Genomic DNA, 22,148 nt, shown 5'->3' with positions numbered 1-22,148 from the left:
AATGTAGAAGACCTGTAATGCACATTAAGTGGATGGCCGAATAAATGAATAAATGAGTTAAGAAATCACTTTTTAGTTAATTGACTTACAATGAATTTAATCCTCAGAGAAAATTACATGTGATTATATTTTTACTACTAGCATATATAAACTATCATTTTCCAGTTGTAGAAAATTTAAATATCTCTTAAATGACAAAGTTTAACTGGAGGAAAACAATCAGATAGTAATCAAACTTAATATTAATAAAGTAATTTATATGTAAAATACATATGTATATATTATATACATAAAAATATATATGCATTACATGTGTACATTGTATAACTATATACATTATATATAACATATGTACACATTTTATCTATATAAATATGTAATCATCCATCTTAACTTCTGAAAGTACATCATTATCTGTCACATGGGGAGAAGGATATCTACACTGTCCAGAGTTTTTATAATTAAATGAACTAGTGAGTTAATAATAATTTATTACTGAGAGAAGTAAATCATAGTTGGTTTTTTAACTGAATTTTAAAATGACCAGAGTTGTATCATAGTCCTGGATAGGAACAGATCACACAGATTACCTAATCCTTACTTGCCAATGCAAAACGCAAGTCAAAATTAAAGAAAAATTGCAATACTGGAATGCTACCTAAATATATTACTCCGGTCCTTTTCATTTCACAAATTATTGATGTGGTTCACATAGCCTTAAGTCAACTGCATTCCACTTTTCATACTCTACCTCTATAATTTCTCAGTACCACTTCCCAAGCGCAACTGTAAATTAGAGGTCTATGGTGAAGGAAATTAATAACTATACAGGTGAGGTTGCGCAATGATTTTATTTATCCTGAATTTTTCTTAACGAACTAAAACAAACATTTGCAATCATTAACATATTTATAACCTGTATTGTTAGCCTTTGCCAAACTCTTCTGTACTCATTTATTCAAAAAAAGTTTTACATAAAATAAATAAGTCATGGAGATGTAATGTAAAGCATGGTGACTATAGTTAATAATACTGTACTGTGTATTTGAAAGTTGCTAAGAGAATAGATCATAACAGTTTTCGTCACAAAAATAAAATTCTGTATTTATGGTGATGGATTTAACTAGATTTATTGTGATCATTTTGCAATATATAAAAATAACAAATCATTACACTGTACAACTGAAAATAATATAATGTTGTATGTAAATTATACCTCAATTAAAAACGTTTTATAATCACTTTTTCAGTCACTATGCTAAGAAAACTCTGAAACAGACTAATTCACACTCATTTACCAGGACTTTCCCAGTTTCTGCACTAAAAGTTCCATGTCTTCAAAAACCCCTTACTCCTAAATAAACTGGAACACTAGTAGCTCTAGACTAAGAAATAATTGAAGAGGGAAAAAAAAGCAGACATGAGTCTCATACTCATGAGCTTTACTGGACCATGAGGGAGGGAGAAATTAACAAACACAAAGAGAAATCAAGTAACAGCATTACAGCAATGATCCACATATCCTAGAATTATGGCTCAGGCCTAGAGCTAAGTACACCACAATATATATTCACAGAGCAGCCTGAGAAGCGCCAAAATTGAAGAAGCCATCTTCTTCCAGAGTTTACGAGAGACACCACGACTGACCCTAACCCCACCTCCCATCATCCCAAACACCAGTCAGTACAAAAAGAGGACTTAGAACACAGAAAATGGTCACCTGTGAGGAAAATATAATTCATGGGGGAAGAGGTGATTTCTTCCTATTCCTGATTTGAAGACAAACAATGTAAAATGAACAAGAGTGAGTCTTAAACGTGGAAATGAGAAAGTTATAAAATTTGGTTTAGATATCATTAAGGAGTGAATGCAGGCAACCTCTAGGAGCTGGAAGAAGCAAGGGATTCTCCCCTTAAAACCATTAGAAGGAACACAGCCCTGCCAACACATTGATTTTAGCCCAGTGAGAACCATTTTAGACTTCTGACATCCAGAACTGTAACAAAATAAATCTGTGTTGTTTAAAACTACTAAGTTTGTGGTAATTTATGACAGTAGCAACAGGAAACAAATACAACTGGCATTTGAAATATCTAAGTGGATGGCAATTAAATAGGCATATATATCATCTAGACAGAGAATATAAACTAGTAAGAAAAGGGCTCAAGAGGTTTGTAATCAAATCTAATAAAGATCTTAATAGTCAAAGGTATTCTTTCATGTTTAACCTCACTCAAAGGAAATGCCTATTTAAACTACACTGAAATGCCATTTTTCATTTCTCAGATTAATAAAGGTCTACAAGTTTGTCTATGTGATGCTGGTGAGAACACAGGAAACCAGGCAATCTCATTTATTACCGTGAATATGAAGTAGAGAGTTCATAGAGAGCAATTTTATAATATCATTTGAAAACATTATGCACATATCCTAAAATCAATTAAAATGAACAGAAATGTCCACCAATAGAGCACGAAATAATATTAGTACATCCAGCAAGACATTAGAAAGAATGAGTACTGATACAGGACAATCTTCAAGATTTTAAGTGAAAATGAAAAAAGCTAGGGAAAGTGTGTAAAGAATGCTACAATTTTTGTTTGAAAACAAAATAGGTTATACACACATCTGCTTGTACATACATAGAGGACCTCTGGAGGAAGGGGGACGCAAGAACCTGGTAAAATTGGTTATTTCAAAAAAGAAAAAGGCCGGGGGGACTGGGTAATTTGTTGATTAAAGAAATTGAGACAGATTATATTTTTATATTTTTTAGTGTATATATTTTTTTCTTTTGAAATCTGCCACGTGCATGTATTACCCATCCAAACCAGACAGATGTGCTTTTCTCAGTCTCCCCAAATGGGAGAAAGAGATCCCCGAACACTTTTTCTCCTATTTATTTCTAACACAGTACAATGAATAGCCAAAATCTATCCCTTTTTTGTTTTCATTTCTTTTTTTAAGAACCATAAAAAGAGGCACATGAAAAGCTGAATGCCTTCTTTAAAAACTTGGAATGTTTTTTATATCCTCTCAACAACCACATCAATCAATATCTGTGGGTCAAGAAAACTGAAATATTTAAAAACAGTATCAAGCATGTATAAAATAGTTGACCATGAATAACAATATATAAACTGATAAATATTCTAAATATTCTAAATATTACCATTACCACTTAATTTTCTTGTGGATCTGTGAAACACTCAAATTTAGAGAGAGCACTATTATTAAAAAATATTTCAATTAACACTTAAAAAGATGCTTCAATGTATAAAAACTTCAAGATCACTAAGCACATTTATCTGAGATTATTATCCTTATAAAAATGGGACTACAAAGAGATACTTAACTCCTTTAATTAATGAGTATGGACAATAGAAAGATTTTACTGATTTCAGGACACCAAGAAATAAAGCCACTACATATTACTTAAAAGGGAAAAAATACAGCATGGCAACTACAGTTAATAATATAATATCACATACTGTAAGTTGCTAAGTGAGTAGATCTTAAAAGTCCTCAACTTCAAAATCTAAACACCACATCTCTCTTCCCTGATAAAACCTTTCCTAAAATTAAATACAATAGTTGTCATATTAATTTTTCTGTTCTTACTCCCAACATTAAGACATCCTAAACAGACTTAAACACAAAATTCTTCTGACACTCCTTTATCTTAAAAACTCACTAGCTCTGTTATACACTGAGCTTAATTTCTCTTTTTTGTACTTCATTAGTGACTGAGGTTTTCAAATTTAATGGAAATGTTGCCCGATATTGAGAAGAGGAAGCTGATGGCAAGGAAAGCTAAAAAATAAAAATCCAAAGCTTGAGATTCAAGGGAAAATACAACATAGACAATTCTCACATAGCCATGGAATTAAACTGCAGTGATTGAGAATGATAGTGCATATATACATCCTGTTAACAACATAGTAGATAATCTGAAAAGCTGTTCTTTTTTACAGTTTGAAAACATGCAGGGCTTTCTTTGTCTTATAGATTTACCTCTCTAATCATACTTCCTTCAAACTAAATTAACCTGCATTCCCGAGAACGCACCCAACGCAGCCAACTGGGCAGAGTAATCCAGAAGCAGATGAGGTGGTGAGGAGGAAGAGGCAGTACTTCACATCTGGCTGTGCAGATGGGGAGAAAAAACTCGCATCAATTCAAAAGTCGTAAGGATCAGGAATGAGCACTTTCCGCCCAGCCTCCCTCCTGAAAGAAGGAAATAATCAATTGGCAGTGATAAGATGACACCCAGCAAGAGCCCTGAATTTCTCCACCTGGAGATAGATTATAAAATTAGAGCAATGCGGCCAGGGAAATAGTCTTCCCACCAGGCCAGGCTCTGGAATAAAATCATTGTTCCATGGACCACTACCATAAGTGTCTGCCACCAGCGAGCGCCTGCACACATACGACTGCTCTCTTAGAAGGAAAAGTCTTTTACTGTGGGTACGAGACCACCTTAGCACAAGAAAGCCAAGGTCAAGTGGCATAACCTGAGATAAGGTCAAAGTCTCTTCCACATCATGGAATGGACTGTTGCCCTTGTGACACTCACTGAGCTTCACTTTAACCAATTGTAAGGGAAGTCCCAAAGAGGCACGATCAAGTCACCGCAGCTGGTGAAAACCGAGCTGGCCAGGAATGAAGCCTTAGGTCCCAGGTAGAGCACAACAGGGGTTCAGTGTGGTTGACTAGTGGTAGTAAAATGTGAAGGCTTCTCATCAACCCAAACTTGCTTGAGGAATTGACTCATAAGAAATATCAGTATCATGAAAATTTATTTTAAAAAACCATTTCCTTTAAGACATTCAATGTCACTGCCAAGGTATGCCTCCCCTCTTTCGTGTACAAGAGAAGAGTGAATGCTGGCTCTCAATGGGCAACAAAGGGAAGTGGAGAAAATTTTGCACACTTGCAACACCTACACATACAGATAGGAGGGAGCTTGGCTCAGACATGAATTCTTGAGCCTCTCTGATGGAGGGGAGGGGAACACCACAACCTGAGATCCCTTGTCTCTCTGGCAATGTCAGAGCTATTGATCTCGACTCCTTTCAAATCTCCACTTACCACACATTGAAGGAGAAGCAGTGTCTGGAAAAGCTGCTCTCAAACACTACAAGGTTTGCAGCCATCAGGAGGCGATCATTTCCTCTGTGCTTACTAAGGCAGGAACGTGGGCTATTATTTTAGGAACATATTCAACAGCCTGAGTCAAAAAGAAAAGTTTCTGCATCACTCTTTACTGAGAAGAAAAAGAGATTAACCGGAAGAACACAATCCAAGTTTTCTATCAATTAGGGAGGTGTATTGGAACACAAAGTGGGCCCTAGACCAGGGGCTGTACAATTTTGTTGGGGAACAGAAAGGCGAACTGCAGAATGAACTGGCAGAAAGTTAAAAACAATTAGATGAGAATATTTGACTAAAGTCTCAGGAACAAACAAAAAAAAATAATAGCAACTTAAAAATACTCTCTAAATGAAGAGAAAGAAATGATCAAAAGTAAAGATATTAAAGTTGGAATGTGACTAAAAATGTCACATAGGAAAAGGATAATTAGAGAACTGAGATCACAAATCAACAGACCTTTTTATAAGAGAAAATTTTAATTGCCCTTACCCCATCCACCTCTCCACACCTTTTATAGGGTAATAAGTATTATATTTTTGCCTTGTGACCAATTATAAAAGCTTTTGTTATCATTTAAGTAGAAAAGTCAAAGACAGCTACAGTGAAACCTCCTTTTAGCCTTCCAGTAAGGAATAACAATTAAAAATTTAAGTAGGAAACATTCCATGTGTATGTAGTAAAAGAGTGCTAAATATGACTTTTTTAAGCAAAAGCACAGCTTAATCTAGCTAAAATTGTGGCAAGTTCAGAAATATGTTTTCCACTTGGAAAAAAATAATACTTCAAATAACCATTCAGAGTGATTTTTCTGAGCTTCCACCATTGTTATTACAAGAATTTAGGGTTTTAAGAGCATATTTTGGATTAAATGACCATGGTTTCAAATTCAGGTACGTATATTTTTAAAACTCAAAGTAGCTTCAGAAAGATTGCAGAGAGCTAGCAGAGATCCAGAAAGTACTGCAATGTAGCCAAAACCCTTTGGATAAATAACATCTGGCATTAGTGGTTTGCTATACTTGAGTTTCTTAACTTCCTCTCTGGAGAAATTTAAGTCCCTTTTGGCCTCTCTCTGATTTCCTTAAAAATGTTTCTGGAAACAGATACTTCACCATCATCCATCTTCTTTATCTGGAGAAGGTAGAAATTGGTAGGAAACTACACCATAGCAAGTAACAGACACGCTACAGCTCTCATGTGGGCCCACCTCAGCCTCAACTCCCCATCTTTTAAATTTGCAGCAGATTTGGAAAAGGCAAGAGGTTTTGGAATGGCACTGCTGTGGGTTACAAACTCAGCCTCACTACTTACTAGCTGCATGCTCTTGAACAAATAGTTTACCTCTCTGAGCCTCATTGTCCTCTCATCCTCCTTCTTGGGTCTATTGTGAGGATTAAGTAAGGTTATATAAAAAGGAAACAGCCCCTGTCTGGCTAATAGTAGGCACCCAATAAATGGTAAGTGTCCAGAGAAACTCCAGCGCTGACTGTGACATCCACAGATCCAGCTGACAGTTGGAGAGCTTGGAATCCAACTTCATCGGATATAAGGTGACTCTATCTACTACAGCCTCCTCTGCCCCTAACCAATCTGTTTGTTTTCCCTCTTTCTCAGCTGCTACGCCTTCTGACCTACTGTAGCTCTTTTCCTCCCCTCATCCACAAGTCTTCAACAAAACGACTATGTAAGAACCCCACAGAGAAAAACTAAGCGACCACTATTTCTGTCCCTTCACACAAGCCATCTGGGATAACCTTTTTCTAACTTGTTTTGTCTCCTCAAATAAGCCAAAGCTTCTTGTTAAGAAAAAAAAAAAAAAAATTAGAACAATGTTATTTGAACTTAAGTTTGAGGGTATTTTTGTAATACTAATGATCCTTTTTAACATTATTCTTTGAACATGCATACCTTATTTCTGTAACATAGTTTTCAATGTACAATACTATTAGATATTATTTGAGGCAGAAAAGAACAAATAAGAATCTCTAGTTTAGACTGAGGTTGAAGATGGGAGGCAGAAAGTAAAATGGCTAAAATTCCAGGTTTGAATTATGTGAAAAGGCACAGTGGCTGTAGTGGACATCAGCACCATTCGAAGTGGGTCCATTGTCAGTATGTGAACTGTGTATTCCCAGACAGCAAGCAGATAATACAGAATAATACAGATAATGGAGAAATTAAGGGTAAGTATTTAGAAACTTTTATAGTAACTTGAAAGAGTAGTCACACGTATATAGGATAAAATAATAAAAACTGGGGCTTGTCTTTGTTGCTTTTCTAGTAATTTTTATTTTTCTCATAATTCATCTTCATCGATCAAAAAGTATCAGTCCACTCCAGCTTTGGATCTCACAGAATAGAGTTGTTCCTGAAAGACTTGGGAGAGTCTTGTTTTGACCTCCACAGAGGGCACCAGTTTGTGGAAAGTGTAAATATAGTTAATTAGGGGCTAGGTGACACTCTGCCTAATCCACTCTCCTAAGGTATGAAATATAATCCACGTAAGGAGAGAAAATAAAACTGTCCTCAAATAACCTATTTAAAGCACACATCAAAAAAAAAAAAAAAACCGTAGTAAATAGTGTCACTTATTCTTGTCAATGCTCATCACGCACTACAATACTACAGTGAAAACTTGATATGAGAATGTCTGAGAAATCACCCAAAGCTATAACTCCTTGCAAGCAACTAATCTCATATTATAATGACGAATGCTTCGCTCTACCTGAATTCTCAATTTAAGTAGAAAGTAGACAGAAGTTAATGGCAAAGATATACGTTGAAAAAGAACAATCACATAAGCAGAACCATCAGAAGACACCCACTTAAAAACTGGCTGCTGGTAGCTGAGGAACTTTCACAAGATGCAAAGGGAAGCCTGCTGGAATCTCGGGTTTTCTTGACTATAAAATGGAGATATTCTCAATGTAAGGACCAAATCAAAAACTGGGTAGTAGAGCACTCTGAAACTTTGAAGCAGAGGTTCTCAAAGTGTTGTCTAGGACCCTTGGGGACCCTTAATATCCTTTCAGGGGGTCTGAGAGAGCAAAACTATGTTCATACTACTACTCATTCTTTGCTTTTTTCATTCTCACTTCCTCACAAATGTATGCTAGGGTTTTCCATTGGCTACATGAAGAGTAACAGAGCAATAGATTGAATGGCGAATCCAGGTGGTCTTCTGGCGTGTGAGATACTAAAGAGAACTGCAAACATGCAAAATAATGTCATTCATCTCACTTAATGCCTCGTTTGGGAAAACATATAGACTTTTCACAAAAAAAAAAAAATTTTTTTTGTTCACATACAATGGGTTTAGAGTTAACTTTAAATGTATTAAGATGTTAAATTTTCTCTTTTAATTTCTGATAGTCAATATAATCCACATGAATGAAATCTCTTTTGGGGTCCCTAACAATCTTTGGAATATAAAATGGTCATGAGACCAAACGTTTGAAAACTGTTACTGAAGGTGAAAGGGCTATGTACACTTTAATATGCTATCCACACACGCCATCAAGTTTGTGTTTATTAATATATATCACTTTAGTATGCATTTATATTTTATGCAAAGAAGTGTATTAGACTTCATTCTCACTTTTATCTCACTTCCAAGTCGCCTCTGCCTAGAAAAAAGCACTGAAAGGGCTTGTTCTCTGGCAACCATGTGTCCCAGGTTTTCCAGGCCAGTCTTAACATCAAATATGTTTCCAATTTTTCCCATCAACCACAAAAATGTTCCTTATATTTCAACATTTTTGTGTCCAAATGCATCTCCCAATCAGGTTCTCACACACTAGAATAATCACAAAACATAGTCTTATTGCGTTGTCTGTAATTACATTTAAAATACTTCAGCACAGCTCGTGACAAACGCCTGTCGGTGGATGACCCCCACCTCAGGAATCGATGGTTACTCCAGCGGCGAACACACCCTAAGGGTGCTTCATTAGCATCTGAAAGCCTCCACGCAAAGGACACAGTCAAGTCTGAATTCTTTTCTTTCAGAAATACCAGAGGCTGTGTTAATTAGCAAAATGGATGTTAAATATTATTTTCGTGAGTGAAATAGCGATGTTTCTTTAAATGTGGACTGGCTAGAAATACTGTAGAGTACTGCTTCCCGTAACTAAACTAAAAAACTGAGAAAGTCTCGTGCCTCAGCCCCTTTGGATCGGCACCCTAGGCTTTGGATTTCCAGTGTAAAGGATGACCAGAAGTCAATCATGCTGGCTGAACAACTTCCCTGCGGCCTGGAGTGAACAACTCAGACAAGGACTATGAAAAGGCAAAAAAGACAGAGAGCTAGGTCTTCAATGCGCTTATGAAAGAGTCATATTGGACCCTGCTCACTAATAAGGGTTTTCACATGAAGCTGAATTCCATGTGGAATTTGTTTTAGTAACACATTACTTGGTAGTAAGGCTGTTGCATAAGAAACTTACAGCCCTCACCTATGCCGTCTATTAGGGCATGACTACCTCTCAAAAAGAACCAAAGAATTATAAACCATTAATTAGCTTAGGAACATTAATAAAACCTCTTTCAGACCATCTGGACCTCAGAAATGCCTATTCCTTTTTTTCCAGAACTATCTCACTGCTAAGAACTGCTAGAAGGGCTCTGAAGCTGCAGGCATCCTGCCTTACAATGCCAGTATCTTCCTCACTGACAAAACAACTAATTTGATTTTCCAATCAATGAAAGTCAGAATTGTTACCTTTGTATGAGGACTCTAGATATCTTTTCTTCAAGAAAATTAATTAAGGAAATGAACATTCATTGACTACTTTTACGTGCCAACACTGAGCTACACATTTATAAAAAATGCTAAAACTGGACCCAATACCACAGAAGATGGCAATTCAATTCAGGGCATTATTGCACAACCAATGAGACAGCCCTACTTACAACTTAAGGAAGCAGGAGAAGAGAAAGTAGGGGAAAGCGGGATGGAGCTGAGTAGAGAAAATATGCAGCTTCCAAAATTTGAGCCATATCAAGATACTATGTCATTCTGTTTGAGGCAAAACTTCAGATAATACAGAATCCACAGTCAGATATGAATTATCTGCATTGGCTTTCTTCCATTAATACTGATGAAGAATTATTAATAGTAAGCACCGAATCTTCTCTCATCCCCCAGATAACCAAAATAAATCAAGTATCCATATAGTGGAATACATAATAACAGAATAACATACTAACAGCGAATACCTAATGACAATGAAAAATGTTGACATTTCATCCCTCTCTCCACCCAAAAGGTGAGAATACCACCAACTATATATGGAATGGTGTTTTTTCCCTCTGGCTTTCTGTTTTTCTCATATTTCCCAATACTACAGATCATCTTTATTAATATTGTCCCTCTAGCTCTTTCTCTACATATTTAAATATAGATATATATGCTAAATATCTATATATAAGTATAGTTGTAGATATGAGAGAGATAAATGCTTATGGGAAGACTGTTGTGCTTTCTAGTTTTACGCACATATTAAAAATAATGTTATAATTTTTAACAAAATTTGTTCAAATCAAAAATGTTTTTATATTACATGTATAACAGAATTGCCAGAGAATGTAATACTAGCCTCCAGGTAATCTCCAGATAAATCTGGCTTCCATCAAGTCCATCTATAAAAATAATGCGCTGCTTGATCATATCAATAATTCGACAAGTATTTAATTAAGCATTTTCAATTAGCTGGCACTTTGACAGGCCCAGTGAAAAGACAAAGATGCCTTCCAATAAAATCATACACATATTTGAATTCTCATTACTTCATTCAGAACTGGTTATCTCTGACCAATCAGAGTACCTTTCTAAAAACTTGCTGTCTATGAAGCAGAAATAATAAAACTGGGAAGTCAAGTTTACAATTTAAATTGTTTGATATACTGCTTACAAACACATCTAGAATGTACTGGATATATTGTAATGACAAATTAAAGTAAAGGAAATGAGAAATTGGTGAAATGGATACCTTTGCTGGGTAGTAAAAATAACCAGTGTTGAGCAAACATTTCTACCTGAGAAGAACAAAATATGAACAGCAGTATTTTCACAAACCCAAAACAGGCATGGCGTCAGAAAACACTTCACAAACAAAGGTGATCAAGATTTTATTTTATTTCACATAAAGCCAGAGCATTTGGAAGAGTCTGACAAAACTACGCTTGCCACCTATTTGTTTCCGTTTAGGCTGGAGCAATGCTAAATTAGCAGCTGGCTTAGTAATTCCAGGTTAAACGGGTTCAAGTCTGGGAAATAGACACACAGTTCTGGTTTAAGTTAAATTTCCTATTGACATATAACTTCCCTAACCTTTAAATTTTCAAACTGTATTCGCATAAATTAAGCACAAATTCTAATATCCACTGGCTCAAACAGAGTATGGCCCCCTGTCGGTGGATGACCCCCACCTCAGGAATCGATGGTTACTCCAGCGGCGAACACACCCCAAGGGTGCTTCATTAGCATCTGAAAGCCTCCACGCAAAGGACACAGTCAAGTCTGAATTCTTTTCTTTCAGAAATACCAGAGGCTGTGTTAATTAGCAAAATGGATGTTAAATATTATTTTCGTGAGTGAAATAGCGATGTTTCTTTAAATGTGGACTGGCTAGAAATACTGTAGAGTACTGCTTCCCGTAACTAAACTAAAAAACTGAGAAAGTCGCGTGCCTCAGCCCCTTTGGATCGGCACCCTAGGCTTTGGATTTCCAGTGTAAAGGATGACCAGAAGTCAATCATGCTGGCTGAACAACTTCCCTGCGGCCTGGAGTGAACAACTCAGACAAGGACTATGAAAAGGCAAAAAAGACAGAGAGCTAGGTCTTCAATGCGCTTATGAAAGAGTCATATTGGACCCTGCTCACTAATAAGGGTTTTCACATGAAGCAGAATTCCATGTGGAATTTGTTTTAGTAACACATTACTTGGTAGTAAGGCTGTTGCATAAGAAACTTACAGCCCTCACCTATGCCGTCTATTAGGGCATGACTACCTCTCAAAAAGAACCAAAGAATTATAAACCATTAATTAGCTTAGGAACATTAATAAAACCTCTTTCAGACCATCTGGACCTCAGAAATGCCTATTCCTTTTTTTCCAGAACTATCTCACTGCTAAGAACTGCTAGAAGGGCTCTGAAGCTGCAGGCATCCTGCCTTACAATGCCAGTATCTTCCTCACTGACAAAACAACTAATTTGATTTTCCAATCAATGAAAGTCAGAATTGTTACCTTTGTATGAGGACTCTAGATATCTTTTCTTCAAGAAAATTAATTAAGGAAATGAACATTCATTGACTACTTTTACGTGCCAACACTGAGCTACACATTTATAAAAAATGCTAAAACTGGACCCAATACCACAGAAGATGGCAATTCAATTCAGGGCATTATTGCACAACCAATGAGACAGCCCTACTTACTTAAGGAAGCAGGAGAAGAGAAAGTAGGGGAAAGCGGGATGGAGCTGAGTAGAGAAAATATGCAGCTTCCAAAATTTGAGCCATATCAAGATACTATGTCATTCTGTTTGAGGCAAAACTTCAGATAATACAGAACCCACAGTCAGATATGAATTATCTGCATTGGCTTTCTTCCATTAATACTGATGAAGAATTATTAATAGTAAGCACCGAATCTTCTCTCATCCCCCAGATAACCAAAATAAATCAAGTATCCATATAGTGGAATACATAATAACAGAATAACATACTAACAGCGAATACCTAATGACAATGAAAAATATTGACATTTCATCCCTCTCTCCACCCAAAAGGTGAGAATACCACCAACTATATATGGAATGGTGTTTTTTCCCTCTGGCTTTCTGTTTTTCTCATATTTCCCAATACTACAGATCATCTTTGTTAATATTGTCCCTCTAGCTCTTTCTCTACATATTTAAATATAGATATATATGCTAAATATCTATATATAAGTATAGTTGTAGATATGAGAGAGATAAATGCTTATGGGAAGACTGTTGTGCTTTCTAGTTTTACGCACATATTAAAAATAATGTTATAATTTTTAACAAAATTTGTTCAAATCAAAAATGTTTTTATATTACATGTATAACAGAATTGCCAGAGAATGTAATACTAGCCTCCAGGTAATCTCCAGATAAATCTGGCTTCCATCAAGTCCATCTATAAAAATAATGCGCTGCTTGATCATATCAATAATTCGACAAGTATTTAATTAAGCATTTTCAATTAGCTGGCACTTTGACAGGCCCAGTGAAAAGACAAAGGTGCCTTCCAATAAAATCATACACATATTTGAATTCTCATTACTTCATTCAGAACTGGTTATCTCTGACCAATCAGAGTGCCTTTCTAAAAACTTGCTGTCTATGAAGCAGAAATAATAAAACTGGGAAGTCAAGTTTACAATTTAAATTGTTTGATATACTGCTTACAAACACATCTAGAATGTACTGGATATATTGTAATGACAAATTAAAGTAAAGGAAATGAGAAATTGGTGAAATGGATACCTTTGCTGGGTAGTAAAAATAACCAGTGTTGAGCAAACATTTCTACCTGAGAAGAACAAAATATGAACAGCGGTATTTTCACAAACCCAAAACAGGCATGGCGTCAGAAAACACTTCACAAACAAAGGTGATCAAGATTTTATTTTATTTCACATAAAGCCAGAGCATTTGGAAGAGTCTGACAAAACTACGCTTGCCACCTATTTGTTTCCGTTTAGGCTGGAGCAATGCTAAATTAGCAGCTGGCTTAGTAATTCCAGGTTAAACGGGTTCAGGTCTGGGAAATAGACACACAGTTCTGGTTTAAGTTAAATTTCCTATTGACATATAACTTCCCTAACCTTTAAATTTTCAAACTGTATTCGCATAAATTAAGCACAAATTCTAATATCCACTGGCTCAAACAGAGTATGGCCGGATAGTTAAGGGAAAGGTAAGCATACAAAGCCAAAGAAAGAAGCAGTTCTAAAGCTGAAAAGAAGCCTACAAAGATGGGATCAATTGAAATAAGTAACTCTGCATCTGTTCTGAATAGCTCCATTTCATCCTCTTTCCACACCAGAATCATAGCGCCAGTCGTCTTGGCTGCTCCTGACATCAATTCCAGCCTATCACGCTCAGAGAGTTCATCCTGAGGATTGGCCAACTCGGAGAACTTTTAAGTCTACCAAGGCCAAACTTTCAAGAGCTGCAAGCCAGGAAAAGCACAACTTGGGCATCAGACTACAGCATGCATTTCGATGTTACAAGGCAAGATAGAAGATAACCTTAGTCAAAGATAATTTCTCTAACCCTGACATCAGAACTAGACACTGTATTTACTGTTTTTAAGTAAATTTTCCTATGAAGGTGCTCTTGTCTTCCCAGAACCATGAAATTCATAGACATTCACCTTATTGCTCTCTAGCTAGGCAAAGCATGTTGCTTATTTACTGATTACTACAGTTGATTAAAAAGTCATCTTAAGTTATGGTTAATTCCCCAAGCTATAGATTTGAAGGATATTCATAAAAATATTTCCACCAAAAAAGATTCCTGACATTCCGATTGCAGCACAGAGCCCTCAAGATGTTTGTGACATAGACACATGTTCCTTGTGGTGAGGGGAACAGCAACGAGAAAGAAAATGCACACTATATAATTAAAGAGTTTTGAAACTAGAGAACCTCCAGAAACTGTATAGGCAAACACTGAGTTACACAATCTCCAAATGAATGTTATCAGCTGTATAAACTGTATTCTACACATAACTTACTTGATGTGCTATTTCTCTTCTTCCAGTGTAACTTACAAAAAATACACAAACAGCACTTGTACTGCACTTTTACCAAAACTATCCAGGTGCATTTCCTTACCTGTGCTATGTGGAGAAGAAAAAATTTTTAAAGTTCAAACTGAGAATTCTTAAGCATAACCTAAGAAATGGAATGCCTTGATTTCTCTTTTTGAAAAAAATCTTTCCTCAGGAACACGAAAGGTAACATTAGAGGAGGCCTGAGCAGACTGCATCCCACTGCACAGCAAGCCAAGAGCCCAGCAGTTTTGAGGCAAAATTTCCCTTCCTTATTTCCCTGTATTTTTATGCAGTTCTTACAAAGGATGGATGTTCAGATGTGATCCTTCCCTTCTCTCTTCTGATAATCCACTGAGTTGAGAGAAGGATGGGAAGGTGGGGAAAGGGGATAGAGCACCAGGAGTAGGAATAAGGATGAAGAAGTCCAAGACAAACATCGAACACAAAGACCATTCCTTACCTAAAAAAAAAACCCTGGCTGGATTTTTGGATTGAGAAACCTCCTGCCTCCTTGGAGTGGATGTGGTGTGCTGATGTGAGTGATCTGTGCACAAGTTTCTCCTCTGTTCTGTTTTTGCTGGCCAGCAATCCTTCTTCCTTTCCTTTCATCTTTGCCAGAAAGATTTCTCAGTTTAAACTTTAGGGTGAAGAGATAACCCACTGGAACGTTTAAATAAGTGCTACATAATACAGAAAACTAGCTTTGGAAAGTCCTGGAACAAATCTGACCTGGGTTTAGAGTGTGATGCTCTCAAGGGAACCTCCTCTTCGAAGGGAATCAAATGTTACTTATGAAAGGGCATTCCCACGCTAGACCCTTCCCATCCAAGTCCTGGGGTTCTGTTTGGTACCTCCCAGTTTCATCTGGCCTCCTGAAAGTACCAGGAATGGTCGCTAGGGGTCCTGAAGAGAATGAGGAAAGAGAGGGATAACCCAGGTAGAGTGCGAGAGGTTTCTGTATCTTATCTAATCCTTACAAAAGCTCTCCTAAAGGTAGACACTGTTAGCACCATTAATTGTACAGATGAGAAAACCAAGGTAGAAACATGGGGTAAACGCCCTAAACTCACATGGCCAGAAAGTTGTTGGGATGAGAATGTCACTAGCTGTGAAATTCATACTCCAGAAGATTTTTTCTTTCCTTTTTTCCCCCCTGCTTTCTTTCCTGCAGTATTGTGATCACATAACATTTCCAAATAGACTATGCCCTTTCCAAAATCCAAGTCTTCATACTTGAAGGTGCCTCTGCCTGAATGTCCTTAAGAAGCTTACTTCAGAATCACATGATATCATCTCCTCCCCTAGCAGCCTTTACCACCTCTCAAGGCACAGTTGGTCAAGGCACCCCTAGCCGCTAGGAACTTGAAAAATGCTATTATAAGTTACCTATTTAAGTATAAGTAACTTATTTAAATCTCCACTTGAAACTGCCAGTGCCTGTCTTAAGTCTGAGTTGGCTATACAACTCAGGCCATAGCATTAAGGAGAAAAAAATAATAAAATTTTTTAAAATAAAAATACTAAAGCATTAAAGTCAAATAAGCCAATAATAGGAGGAGAGAAAGAAAATACATATTTTTAAGAGACAATTTTTATTTCTTCTTCATAGCTCTCCTCAAGGAAGAAAAGAGTTCAAATCATTTTGAGGGCTTATGGTAAAGGCCGATTCATGATATCTGCACTAAAACCTCACCTTTGGAGAACTTCTAGGAAATGGATCATGAAAAATTAAAGTTTATACCCTTAAGCAAAACAAGAGCAACAAAACTAGGTTAGCCATTAAGCATAGAATGTGTTCTATGAACATGTTAAATACTTTTTCCCCAGCTTTCATAAGGTGCAAGAGACATGGTCTAATCCGGGTCATCATCATGAACATAAGGGTAATGCTACATGGCCTCCAAAGGTGGGAGCAGCAGCAGCCCCAGACTCCTCAGTTTTTACACCTTTTATAATTCTCCCATCGGGTTTTCAACTGTTTCATGCTGATGATATCAGAGTAGTTGGCCTAAGTATCCCTTCTCTAAGCTTCTAATGTGCCACTTCTAGTTGGCTGTGAACTTAGACACCAACCAAGCGAATTTGCTGAAACTGAATAACAGAAGAATACATACAGGTTCCAAGTAAGTGACTTTCTCAAACATACATGGATAAGAAAGGGTTACGTGCCAAAAAAGGCAAGCAGAAGAGACACAGTCCGTGACTGCCAGGAAGAATGGCCATGCCAAGATGGCACCATCACCCATTAATCACTTCCCACAGCAGCCAGAATCTCAAAGACATGGATGGTGACTACAGACACAGAACTTCTTGCTTAGGTAATTCAACTGACCTATGAAACAGGAGAACATGTTGAGAGTCATTTTTCCGGCTAATGCTATTGATAGTGATTATGCATCAGCTGGCAATGACAAAGTAAGTTCCATTCTTGATGTCCCCAGCCACTTCTTGGGAAGACTGAAGAAAATTCAGTATTAAAATAAGCTTCTCCCTTAAAAAAAAAAAAAGGTTGTTGTAAAATATATAAGCGCTATTTAATTAAATGGAGAAATTACATCTCTGAGCAGAGTTGAGTTTTAATAAATTAACAGACAGCTATTACTAATTGCTCTAAATTTAGGGAAGGCTTTTTTTAACCCGTTACTGCAAAATTTCATTCTTGTCCATTTTGACATCCCCAGGACTGTAAGTTTAAAAAAAATCAAGTGTTGAATCAGTATTCATTTACTTATTTGCTCATTATTTCTTTTCTACCTTTATTTAGCATGTACTATATTCTGTAATGGATTTTAAAATGTAAGGGATACAGTCTCCCCACAAAAACCTCACTATTTGGGAGGTTTATTAGTTTCCTATTGCTGCTGTAACAAATTATCAGAAATTTAGTGCCTTAAAACAATGCAAATGTATCCTCTATCTGTTCTGGAAGTCAGAAATCATAAATGGATCTTATGGCTAAAGTCACAGTGTTGGCAGAGCTGTGTTCCTTTGTAAGGTTCCAGGGAGAATCCTTTTTTTTTTTTGTCTTTTCCGGTTACTAGAGGCCATCTACATGCCCTGCCCTGGCTCATGGCCTCTTCATCCATCTTCAGAGCATATCATTCCAACCTCTGCTTTGTTATTCTTCTCCTTTGCTGTTACTATTACCTTTATTCTTATAAGGACCCTGACGATTACAATAGGCCGAATTCTCCAGCTCCAGATCCTTAATTTAATCACATCTGCAAAGTCTATTTGCCATGTAAGATCACATATTCACAGCTTTGGGGATTAAAACATGGACTTTTGAGGGGCCATTATTCAGCCTCCCACAAAAACATTTATGGAAATAAAACCACAAATCTCAGCAAGAACTCTTTAATCTTTAAATCTTCTCTCTGAATCTTACTCTTAACAAAAGTCCTAAAAAGCTTAGCTACCTGCTAAACCAGGTCACAGTATAAGTGAACCACAAAGTAGAATACAAGACATGTTAGGGTCCTACCTGTAAGAGATAGATTAACAATAAGACAGGAGACAAAAATAAAATGGCAGACACCTTAAAGTACAAAATAGTGATCTTAAAACACCAAGAAAGGCTGTGTATTCAAGAAGGCAGAGCAGTGTATAAAGAATTTCAGAAGCACCTAAAACAAAAACTTTAAATGTCTGACAATATGCTTAATATGACCCTACTTAAAGTACATAACTATATGTATATAGTTGCAGAAAAAAAAATTAAAGTCTGTAAAGCTAAAACCAAAGGTTTACAGGGTGACATTACTGAAAAGTATGGCTGAACAGTTAAAATAGATACTCTTATTTCCTTCTTATCCTCTCTTAACTTTTTCTATAATAAATATGCATTATCATTACAACCAGAAAAAAATTATGCTGAACTATAACTTTTGATGATTTGGCAGAAAGTATAGGTTTCAGTTCTCTGGAACTATTCAATTAAATTAGAATACCCCTTTCTGCTATAAGGCCACATTAGATTTTTAACTGTTTGATTTTATGTTTAAATTCAAGATCTGTTCTATAATGTTATGAAGCAACATTCTGATTATTAATAGACTCTCTGAGCTTCAGGGAAATGGATGCCCTGGAATTGGTATTTTAATCACTGATCATTTATAAATAAAAAGAAATTTAATATGGTTATAATCAGATAAATGCACACACAGATACACAATATTTAATAGTTATATGTACATAAATTACAAAGTCAATTGATAGATACAGTCCAAAAAAGGGGAAAACAGGTAAGCTTAGCATTAGTATATCCACTCCCCCAAAAGATAATAAAATCAATCCTCATCTTTTTAGTCATGGATATTTCATATATGCACACTTCTCCATTCACGAATGGGGACTACATAACAGAGAAGCACATTTACTCATGCATTTCTTATCCCTGTTGCTTTATGGGAAGAAAAAGAGAGAAGAGAGAGGAAATGAAAGAAAAACAGGAAGAGAAGAGAAAATGAACGAAAGAGGGAGGAATTAAAGGTTTGCCCTCAATGCTTACCAGCCTACACTGCAACCCCTCATTTTAACAATGCCATCTTCCCCTTTCTCTTATAGGTTAATCAAAAGAAGCTAGCACAGACTTCTCAAGGACTTCAAGAATATTAATTTCACAGTCTAAGCAAATATTTAATATGGCAAGGAATTCCCAGGTAAATAATTTTGTCTTTCCATTCGGCTGTAGTACCGTCATCTAAGAGCAGACAATGAGGGGCAGGGGGTCAGTGGTGTTCAGCTGTGAGGATAAAGGGTGGTCTGCTTTCTTATTCGGAGGCTTGCCTTTTTTCCTAAACCCCCAAGGGACAGGCCACACAGAGGCAGAGCATTTTGGCTCACTTAACTGACCAACTCCCCTGAGGACAAGATGAAGAGTTTCTGCCCAGCATCAGCTCAAATTTCCAAAACTCCTGCATTCCTTGACCACAAACCTTTAGAGATGAGAGCCCAGGTCAATCTTGTTCACCCTGTGGTCCTAGGCACACGGAATTAACAGATATGAAATATATACCGAATGAGTAATTGATATAGGTCCTTCATATGTACCTACCTGCTGAAATGCCCTATGTTAAGTATCAGGGACAATGAAATCCTAGTGTAAAATGAATCTTTCTATCGATAGGCAATTATATTGCCTTCCAACTCAAGGACATGGTCAGAATATTCACATTATACCTAGGAGATGAATTAATGACTCTGAAAAGTGTTGGAAGATTTGGCTTATGCCTAAAGTTTCTCCAATAGCTAGGTGAGCAACAACTGTGCTAGGTAAATTGGATAAGAACCAAAAAAAGAAGTCAGAAGTAGCCAGCACCCAGATTCTTGAATACTTCCCTCTTTCCTATTTCCCTCTTTTATGCCAATACTATTTAAAATGGTAAGGACAAAATTATACCTAAAGGCATGTCATCTCCTAGATATTCTTTAATTATTCCTAAAAGTACATCATTTCATAGATTTTTCTTAAATAGCTAAAACCATTCAAATCCTCATTTACTAAAATCACATGCAATGGTTATCATAGTCCCTTTCTGTAAAGCAGCAGAACTTCCCTTAAAACTAGTTCAAAACCATAATGGTGCCAGTGCTTCCTGGATGAGGGTACGATGACCTTAAATGACAATGCACAGGGGACACCAGAACTGACAATAGCTGCCTCTACCTATGTCCAAGGGGAAAAGATAGAAAACAGTCCAAATTGAAACAATCATCAATTTGGGTGTCACATAGTCCAAAGAGTCAGCCCTTTACTAATGGAATGACTTGAAGGACAGCTTACTGTAACCTCACTGAGGATCAGGTCCCTCACCTGTGACGTGGAAGACTGCCACATGTTCTGCCGATGCTTTTGAGACAGTTGATAAAAAGTGCCTACGGCCTGCAAAGCCAAGGAGAGCCGCACTGGTTCAGACACTGCCATCGGCACTTCTGGCCTAAGTAAGGGAGCCAAAACCATTTTCTAGTTTATGGACTTGATTTAGAGCCATGGCAAATAAACAATAACTGAGAGCAAAGCACTTTGTGAAAGACTTTGCTTCAAAACTGTTTAATTTTAAAACTGCCCACAAAGAAAAAGGGAAAAGAGAAACTGAAAATGACCCAAAAATTACTACACTGAGCCTAGATATAATGAAAATATAAAGCTAAGACAAAGGGATTTTTAATTGAAATCAGCTTAAAATTTGTTGTCAGCTTTCACTCACCTCAAACTTTAATCACATAGTTATAGCAAAATAACAGAGCTTTTATTTTTTCTACTTGAAAGCCAAAAAAAAGGTTGTACATAATAAAATATGGCATGGGATTCTATTAGGAATTAAATACATGCCTTTAGATATTCAAATATATGACCTGTTTCTTATAGCAAACATTAGGAAAAAATTTGGCAACTTTTTTCAAGAAATTTCAATAACCTCATCACATGACTAAAAACTTTATCACTTATAAAAATGCAATCCAAAGAAAATGATTTGCTGTTACTAAGAGACATCAAAGGAAACTTTAAAACACTCCATTATTTCTGAATTTAAAATTTCATGTGTTCCAGAAAACAGACACATACAATCCATGTAATGGCGGCATTTCAATACTAATTTTTTAAAAAAGTAAATAGATATGCTACCATTTCTCAGTTTCATAAATCATTTAAAACTCAAATTTTAATGTATTTCAGCATTATGACTAAATTCTGAAGATTTCTACTGTATTTTATAGACCTTCAGATAAGCCATAATAAGCCATCCTAAACAGAGAAAGACATTATTTTTCAGACCCCAAGTAAAAGTCTGGGTGTTTTTACTAAACAATATGCATTATGAAGTTAACAACAACAAAAAGGCAATCCTGAGAGTGCTGCTTAAAGATGATTAAGATCTCACAGGCAGAAGACATCCTCTCCCAGCCAAGAGGAAGAAACAGGGACCAGATCTACACACTTCAAGCTGAAAAACGGACAAAATATTTTAAACAATAGTTTTAAAACACTGGACACTGAGCAACAAAGGACAATGATTTCTTAGAGACAGGAAACAAGGTAACTATACTAAGCTTATTGCCTGGAAAGTTTCTATGCATAAAGAGCATAGAGGCAGGCAGAGCGAAGAGGAGGCCAAGATGCCTAGAGTGTGCAGGGCATAGTACCAGAAAGCAGAATGTTACAAAGATAATTCTGGAGAC

At 36.5% G+C, this 22,148-nt stretch overlaps 1 protein-coding gene and 1 long non-coding RNA gene across 8 annotated transcripts in view; both read right to left on the bottom strand.

Annotated features, from left to right (window-relative positions):
* Positions 1-22,148, bottom strand: part of BICC1 (BicC family RNA binding protein 1) — a 255,262-nt gene that overhangs the window by 186,905 nt on the left and 46,209 nt on the right. The window lies entirely within an intron of this gene.
* Positions 17,978-22,148, bottom strand: part of LOC111741145 — a 5,518-nt gene continuing 1,347 nt past the window's right edge. The window contains exon 2 of the long non-coding RNA XR_002780907.1: positions 17,978-20,583. This is a non-coding gene — a long non-coding RNA (uncharacterized LOC111741145). The remainder of the gene's footprint in view (positions 20,584-22,148) is intronic.

Source organism: Pteropus vampyrus, unplaced genomic scaffold (genome assembly GCF_000151845.1).
Source record: "Pteropus vampyrus isolate Shadow unplaced genomic scaffold, Pvam_2.0 Scaffold3, whole genome shotgun sequence".
In the NCBI taxonomy this organism is placed as follows: domain Eukaryota; kingdom Metazoa; phylum Chordata; class Mammalia; order Chiroptera; family Pteropodidae; genus Pteropus; species Pteropus vampyrus.
This window is presented reverse-complemented; position numbering and strand designations above follow the sequence as displayed.